This window comes from Oncorhynchus gorbuscha, linkage group LG07 (assembly GCF_021184085.1).
Source record: "Oncorhynchus gorbuscha isolate QuinsamMale2020 ecotype Even-year linkage group LG07, OgorEven_v1.0, whole genome shotgun sequence".
Classification (NCBI taxonomy): Eukaryota; Metazoa; Chordata; class Actinopteri; order Salmoniformes; family Salmonidae; genus Oncorhynchus; species Oncorhynchus gorbuscha.
The window spans coordinates 55,407,128-55,414,945 of NC_060179.1; the positions used below are offsets into that span (position 1 = coordinate 55,407,128).

The 7,818-nt window shown below is 46.1% G+C and overlaps 1 protein-coding gene across 5 annotated transcripts in view; it reads left to right on the forward strand.

Annotated features, from left to right (window-relative positions):
* The first annotated feature begins 1,161 nt into the window (after positions 1-1,161).
* Positions 1,162-7,818, forward strand: part of LOC124040060 (inactive ubiquitin carboxyl-terminal hydrolase 54-like) — a 31,990-nt gene continuing 25,333 nt past the window's right edge. For 4 of the 5 annotated variants that reach the window (XM_046356833.1, XM_046356835.1, XM_046356837.1 and 1 more), the window contains exon 1: positions 1,162-1,306. The gene's annotated coding sequence lies outside the window, so the exon portion shown is untranslated. The other variant, XM_046356834.1, reaches the window with a different exon arrangement.

Below are 7,818 nucleotides of genomic sequence, written 5' to 3' on the forward strand. Positions count from 1 at the left end.
AGACACACACTGATGTAGACACACACTGATGTAGACACACACTGATGTACTGTAGACACACACTGATGTACTGTAGACACACACTGATGTACTGTAGACACACACTGATGTACTGTAGACACACACTGATGTACTGTAGACACACACGGATGTACTGTAGACACACACTGATGTACTGTAGACACACACTGATGTACTGTAGACACACACTGATGTACTGTAGACACACACTGATGTACTGTAGACACACACTGATGTAGACACACACTGATGTACTGTAGACACACACTGATGTACTGTAGACACACACTGATGTAGACACACACTGATGTAGACACACACTGATGTAGACACACACTGATGTAGACACACACTGATGTAGACACACACTGATGTAGACACACACTGATGTACTGTAGACACACACTGATGTAGACACACACTGATGTAGACACACACTGATGTACTGTAGACACACACTGATGTAGACACACACTGATGTCGCCGCATGTGACAAATGCAATGTGATCTGATTTATTTGCGTGAAACATAAATGGCTGAAGGGAAAAGAGACAGAAGAGGATAGGGATGATCAAATCAAATCAACTCAACGTTTATTGGCCGCATACACAGATTTGCAGGCGTAATGGCAGAGGCAGGGAAATCCTTCGGTCACCAACTCCTGCAGTAAAATAGAATGTCTGGCAAACACGGTATAATACAAAACACACCAATAACCCCACAAATCTCAATGAGAAGTCAAGTAGCAACAATCCAAGTAGATAAGGTGATGTGATGATGAAGCTGAAGAGGAAAGTGATGAAGATGATATGACAATAACCTGGACAGTTGAACATGTAGCCTCGATACTGCAGACATTATAGACACACCTGATGTTTCTAGTAAACTCTGTATTTTATCCAATAAACCTTTCCCTGTACAGAAATCCTGGCTGAGGAACTCTTCTTATTTGCAATTTATCATTATCCCCTCAACACATTGTAATTCAGGTCTGCTCTGCTACAGTAGCTATTGCCATGACGTAATTGGTACATTATCACCAAGGCAGTTTCGCTCATTGACCGGTAGAGGGATGCAAGGAGCTATTCATTCACACAGTCTGACGTCACTCACTGTAAGTGAGCTCGGGAAAACCGGCCAGCTATCGCGAGAGCAGGGTGCCGCGGCCGCAGCACTGGATGGAAGGTTGGATTGAGCGCCTCTCCTCTTCTCCCTCTCCTCTCTCTCGTTCTTTTTTTTTACCAGGACAGCACGAGACCTGAACGGGACACGACCGGGACCCGAGGTGAGCACGCACAGTTTAAACTCCATCTATGAGAGATTAAGGCAGGGACACTGGGTACTCATTCACCAGTAAAGAACGCACGCGGCAAAGACAGTTCGAAAGGATGTGCGTGCTTCCGCGCGGCCAGATGTCATCTACTGTGCGTAGGTTTTGCTCTCTCTCTCTCTCTCTCTCTCTCTCTCTCTCTCTCTCTCTCTCTCTCTCTCTCTCTCTCTCTCTCTCTCTCTCTCTCTCTCTCTCTCTCTCTCTCTCTCTCTCTCTCCCTCTCTCTTCTTTCTCTCTCTCTCTCTCTCTCCAGTGTTTATTACGCAGCGCTGCATGGTTCATGTGGTTGAAATGGATGTAATCGATGTCCTTTACGCAGGTAGCTCAGAGGCACACACACACACACACACACACACACACACACACACACACACACACACACACACACACACACACACACACACACACACACACACACACACACACACACACACACACACACACACACACACACACACACACACACACACACACACACACACACACACACACACACACACACGGGCAGCATCAGCATCTCCACGAGTGTAGCTTTGTGCATCATTACCATAATTTTAGAACAGGTGGAGATTCTGAGGACCAGATTGACACTTTCAGAGTTGGTAGATATTGTATAAATACCTAATGCTTTAAATGGATTATTGGAACTTGCTTATAAACCTTTCCGTTAGGTTATTATATTCTATTACAGATGGTTTGTGTTAGCCGTTAACGGCCCTGGTGACTTGTTGATAGAAAGCCAACCGCAGCCCCGGTATTGATTTACCGCTGCGGTTTGGTCTCTATGATAGATGATGTTGGCTGTTACTCTTCATACCAGCACCGAGGACACCCCTGCTGCGAGCACACACACACACACACACACACACACACACACACACACACACACACACACACACACACACACACACACACACACACACACACACACACACACACACACACACACACACACACACACACACACACACACACACACACACACACACACACACACAGCTCTTTACAATGCATGTTCTGACACCTTGCTGCGGTCTGGACCAAGCATGGCTCTCTCTGACATTCTCTCTCTCTCGCTCTCTCTTGCTCTCTCTCTCACGCTCCTACTCAGCAGAACAGAGTGGTAGCAGTTAGCAGACAGACAGTGGGTTGAAGAGAAATATGTGGTCAGGTAGAACTGATGGAATTCCACTTTGGTTTGGAGACTGTAGTTAAATCCTGATAGGCTGGTTTTGGCTTATTGTTGTGACTGTTGTTTATTGCTGGAGGAAAGGACAGGGGGATAGAGGAGAAGGGGAATGGGGAGAGGACAGGAGGAGAGGTGTCTACTTTTTCATTCACTCTCCTTCCTTCCTTCCTTCCTTCCTTCCTTCCTTCCTTCCTTCCTTCCTTCCTTCCTTCCTTCCTTCCTTCCTTCCTTCCTTCCTTCCTTCCTTCCTTCCTTCCTTCCTTCCTTCCTTCCTTCCTTCCTTCCTTCCTTCCTTCCTTCCTTCCTAGCATCTCTCTCTCTCTCTCTCTCTCTCTCTCTCTCTCTCTCTCTCTCTCTCTCTCTCTCTCTCTCTCTCTCTCTCTCTCTCTCTCTCTCTCTCTCTGTCCCTCTTTATCCCTCCCTCCCCCTAATCTGTGAATAGTAGAACGTGCAAGGTTTAGTGTGCGTTTGAATTACATTATGTAAGAGAATATATTAACATATTCTCAATTTCTCAGCCTTTTTTTATCATCCTCATAGAAGGTCTGTGTGCACGTGCACGTGCACACGTGCCTGATAATATGTGCGTGTGTGTCAAGTGTGTGCGTGTGTGTGTTTTCATGAGGTCGAGTAAAGTGCATAGTCTATAAGCTGGGGGGAATGACCTTGAAGGGGGGGGGGTTCAGTCTTAGATCACTCTTCTACTCTCTGTCACACGCATCCATGTGTATATACACACACGCTCGCCGTGTTAGTGACTCCTGCGTCGGCTACTTTGACAAATAAGAGTTCAATGCATTTCCAGAGTCAATAGAACTACTACTTAATAGTGAGAGTTCATTCTGAAAGTACGGGATGTCCTGAGAGGCAGGCTTGACATTGGCTCTCTAATTGTGATTCCACTCTGAAGCTGTGTGTGTGTCTGGGTATAAATTAAAATACAATTCTAGAATATAATGTTTAATTTAAGGGGGGGATGTTCTTGTTCGATGAATGAAATGTTCTAAAAACGGAGTGTTCCGTATGTAATGTCTGAATAGAGCGGAGGGGGGGGTTCTAGAGAATTACTGAGAGAGAGACAGAGAGAGGATCCTAGCCAGCAAACCTCTGAGAATTACTGAAGAAAGAGAGAGAGAGAGGGGCGAGGGAAAGGGAGAGAGAGAGAAAGAAAGAGAGAGAGAGAGGGGCGAGGGAAAGGGAGAGAGAGAGAAAGAAAGAGAGAGAGAGAGGGGCGAGGGAAAGGGAGAGAGAGAGAAAGAGAGAGAGAGAGAGGGGCGAGGGAAAGGGAGAGAGAGAGAAAGAAAGAGAGAGAGAGAGAGAGAGGGGCGAGGGAAAGGGAGAGAGAGAGAGAAAGAAGAGAGAGAGAGAGGGGCGAGGGAAAGGGAGAGAGAGAGAAAGAAAGAGAGTGGGGAGAATGAACTCTGGGTTCTCCCCCATTGTCAACCAGTGCTATTTGAGGCTATAACCCAGTTACGACGCATGCGTGTGTGCGTCAGTGCGGAGAGACTTGAGATAGGGAGACTTAAGGAAAGGGAGAGAGAGAGAGACTAAAAGATGGATGAAGGAACTGACGAGAAGGGAGAACAGAGGTCAGAACGAGAGAGAGAATAAAGTATTTCAGCGGAGCGGAGTTTAAGAAAGAGACCTAGGAGTCAGGCCATTTGGGAATCCAACTCTAGTTGTTTCCTTTTCTTGTTGGGCTCCAAAGAGCAAAATGCTAACACCTTCAGAATCAATCAATCAATCAATCAATCAATCAATCAATCAATCAATCAATCAATCAATCAATCAATCAAGTAGATTCACCAAAAGCAAACACTGGCCTGTGGGCTAGACCAGAGATTCTCAAACTTCTTGGGGTGGGAGACTCCTTTTGTGATAGAAAATATCATCAGGAACCCCCTCATAATCAGAACATAACTCAAGTGCAAACGAAATAGCCTACAAGGATTTTTACGATGACATCAGCAGTGCATGGCTGGACAAACCGTGGTCACGTTCCCCTGCTTAGACGTTGCGTGCGTAAACCAATGGTTGCATGCCACGTCATCGACTGTGTCATCAACTGACATATCGCTGTAACATGTGATGTGGTTAGCTGATACTTAAAATACCTATCCGGGTGTTGTAAGGTCTGGCAGGTATCAGCAATGCCTGGGCAGAGGAACGTGCCTCAAGTCTCAGGCCCGGAGAAAGAACATTTAAAAGGCCCGCATCTTAGCATTTGGAGAGTAAAAATAGAGCAGTTTTCAAGCTAATTTCCTGCAATTCTATACATATTTTCTTGGGGCAGAGAGATTTCTTGTTGTTGCAACTTTAAAGATATACAAAGGTATGCGAACCCCCCTTCAAATGAGTGGATTTGTATAAAATCAAGCACACAGCTATTCAATCTCCATAGACAAACATTGGCAGTAGAATGGCCCGTACTGAAGAGGTCAGTGACTTGCAACGTGGCACCGTCATAGGATGCTGCTTTTCCAACAAGTCCGTTTTTCAAATTTCTGCCCTGCTAGAGCTACCCTGGTCAATTGTAAGTGCTGTTATTGTAAAGTGGAAACGTCTAGGAGAAACAAAGGCTCAGCCGCGAAGTGGTAGGCCACCAAGCTCACAGAATGGGACCGTTGAGTACTGAAGCATGTAGCGCGCAAAAATGGTCTGTCCTCTGTTGCAACACTCACTACGGAGTTCCAAACTGCCTCTGGAAGCATCGTCAGCACAAAAACTGTTTATCGGGAGCTTTATGAAATGGGTTTCCATGGCCGAGCAGCCGCACACAAGCCTAAGATCACCATGTGCAATATCAAGCGTTGGAGTGGTGTAAAGCTCGCCACCATTGGACTCTGGAGCAATGGAAATGCGTGATGATTCACTACAGCATACAATGGCGTTCTAGACAATTCTGTGCTTCCAAATTTGTGGCAACAATTTGGGGACGGCCCTTTCCCTTTTCAGCATGACAATTGCACAAAGCGAGGTCCATACAGAAATGGTTGATCGAGTTCGGAGTGGAAGAATTTGACTGGCCTGCACAGAGCCCTGACCTCAACCCCATCAAATACCTTTGGGATGAATTGGAACGCCGACTGCGAGCCAGGCCTGATCTCCCAACATCAGTGCCCGACCTCACTAATGCTCTGGTGGCTGAATGGAAGCAAGTCCCCGCAGTAATTTTCCAACACCCAGCAGAGTTGAGGCTGTTATAACATGGGATGCTGGCCTTCTAGGCAGAGTTCCTCTGTCCAGTGTCTATGTTCTTTTGCCCATCTGAATCTTTTATTTTTATTGGCCAGTCTGAGATATGGCTTTTTCTTTGCAACTCTGCCTCGAAGGCCAGCATTCCGGAGTCGCCTCTACACTGTTGATGTTGAGACTGATGTTTTGCGGATACTATTTGCCAAGAGGTTTTCCTTTTGTCCACCCCTACCTTGTCACAACACAACTGATTGGCTCAAACGCATTAAGAAGGAATGAAATTACTCAAATGAACTTTTAACAGGGCATACCTGTTAATTGAATTGCATTCCACCTTATGAAGCTGGTTGAGAGAATGCCAAGAGTGTGCAATGCTGTCATCAAGGCAAAGGGTGGCTACATTGAAGAATCTCAAATTTTGATTTGTTTAACACTGTTTTGGTTACTACATGATTCCATATGTGTTATTTCATAGTGTGATGTCTTCACTATCATTCTAGAATGTAGAAAATATTGAAATAAAGAAAAACCCTTGAATGAGTTGGTGTGTCCAAACTTTTGACTGGTACTGAATATATTTCGTAATATTTGGAGATCCGGCCACAGAACCTCTGCACTACCTCATAGACCCACCTGCATAGTGAAAAGGCGTTCAATCAAGCATGCAAATTCTTTCTGGAACGTTCTCTCTTCCGGTGACAGGTAGCCTAGTGGTTAAGACTGTTTGGTCAGTAACCAAAAGGTTGCTGGTTTGAATCCCTGAGCTGGCAAGGAGGAAAAATCTGCTGTTCTGCCCTTGAGCAAGGCATTTAACTCTGAAACAACTACTCCTGGGTGCTGTAGACCTTGCTTAACACAGCTTCCCGCATTGCTGTGATTGAAGTAGGCACATTTTTGGCTGAATAAATTCTTGTTGAGAGAAACTCAGAACGCGAGATAATGGTCATGTTAGAAAATGTAAACAAATGTTTGTTTTTTAAAACAGTAAGACATTTCGACGTGGATCAGGCTGTGCGTTTTGTTTCCTGATATATTTGTCACTTGACTATGCACCTTTTAAAGGCAATGTTCCACGTTCGCGCTAAACACTTCACATGTCGGCTCAATCAGAAATCATCTTTAGATGTCAAGGGAGCTGTAACAAGGATCTAGCGCTGATTGGATTGGATCCCGGCCTGGAAGCAGTGTGGGAGGAGAGCCAGAGAGCCAGAGAGAGAGAGAGAGAGAGAGAGAGAGAGAGAGAGAGAGAGAGAGAGAGAGAGAGAGAGAGAGAGAGAGAGAGAGAGAGAGAGAGAGAGGGAGGGCAGGGAAGGGAAGGGGGATACAAACAGGCTTTAAGACTTTACAATGCAATGCAACTCTCAGTAGCTAACTTGTGTTATTTGTTACTCTCGTGACCCGCCTGAGTGACCAGCGGTTGTTGTTGTTGTTGTTATCTTTGTTGTTGTTTTTGTTGTTGGGGGTAGTTGCGTGTGTGCGGTGCAGTCAGCTGTAAGGGAGGCCATTGTGTGTGTGGACAGTAGATTGTCTTTCACTGTGCTGGCCTGTGGTGTCACCAGCCTCTATCACCTACTACAGTGAGAAGGAGGGGGAAAAGAGTGAGAGGGGGAGAACTGGAACACATCAATGGTGTAGTGACCAATATGGGTCGTGTACAGTAGGACATTGCGTGTTCATGGTGCTGGATCACAGGGTCTTCGAGTTTGATTGAATATTAGTAATATTCTGACTCACCCTGGCTGCCAGGAACTCTCAGCCATCAATACACATCACCACCAGGTTCAGGCTCTGGCGTGTGTGTGTGTGTGTGTGTGTGTGTGTGTGTGTGTGTGTGTGTGTGTGTGTGCGTGCGTGCGTGTGTGTGTGTGCGCGCGCGTGTGTGCGCGTGTGTGTGCGCGTGTGTTGGACCAGTGCAGACTAGTGTGCTGCAGCACATGGTTCGGCTTTTCCCCCACGTGCCTGCAGCTTGGCCTATTTCCATGGTAACTAACCGAGAAAATGAACACACACACACACACACACACACACACACACACACACACACACACACACACACACACACACACACACACACACACACACA